A 933-nucleotide genomic window follows, 5' to 3' on the forward strand; every position below is an offset into this window, starting at 1 on the left:
TTTAACACCCAATTTTACAAAATTGTCTGAGCCACAGGATGAGAAAGCCAAATCTTTCAAGGCAGGCTGTTAAAAGGGGAATCTTAGAATGGTTTGGGTTGGACGGGACCTTAAAGATCATCTCATTCCAACCCCCTGTCATGGGCAGGGACACCTCCCACTAGACCAGCACCATCCCGCCTGGTCTTGAATGCTTTAAGGGATGAGGCATCCACAGCTTCTCTGGGCAACCTGTGCCCAGTGCCTCTCCACCCTCCTACTGAAGAATTTATTCCTGGTATCTAATCTACACCTGCCCACTTGCAGTTTGAAGCCATCACTCCTTGTCCTATCAAAACGTCCCTCTCCAGCTCTCTTGTAGCTCGTTCAGGTACCGGAAGGTGCTGTCAGGTCTTCCCGAGCCTTCTCTTCTCCAGGATGAGCAACCAGAACTCTCTCAGACTGTGTGCAGAGGAAGCTGGGGACCCCAGAGCTGAATACAGCACTTCAGGCGGGGTCTCACCAGAGCAGAGGGACAGTATCGCCTCCCTCACCCGCTGCCCACGGTGCTTTGGATGCAGCCCAGGATACGTTTGGCTTTCTGGAGTGCGAGCGCGCATTGCCGGCTCGGGTCCCGCTTGTGGTCTCCCGGCAGCCCGAGTCCTCCTAGGCAGGGCGGCTCTCGGTCCGCGGCTCTTGCCCGCAGTGTCCCTGCGGAGCGATGCCGGGCGCGGCCTCGCCGCGGGTGTGCCCGTGCCCGCGCTCAGGTGCGGGGGCGCGGAGCGTGCTCCCCGCGGGGCGGGCGGAGCGATCGGCGGCGCGCACGGCGCGGGTGCGCGGCCGTCCCGCGGGCTTTGTGCGAGAGGGAGCGCGGAGCGTGCGGGGCCGTGCCGGGGCGGATGCCACCGCCCCGGAGACAACAACCGCCACCCCAGCCCGCAGCAGCCGCCCCTC

Source organism: Corvus kubaryi, unplaced genomic scaffold (assembly GCF_017639235.1).
Source record: "Corvus kubaryi isolate FWS band 111438036 unplaced genomic scaffold, C.kubaryi_AGA036_p1.0 77, whole genome shotgun sequence".
NCBI lineage: Eukaryota > Metazoa > Chordata > Aves > Passeriformes > Corvidae > Corvus > Corvus kubaryi.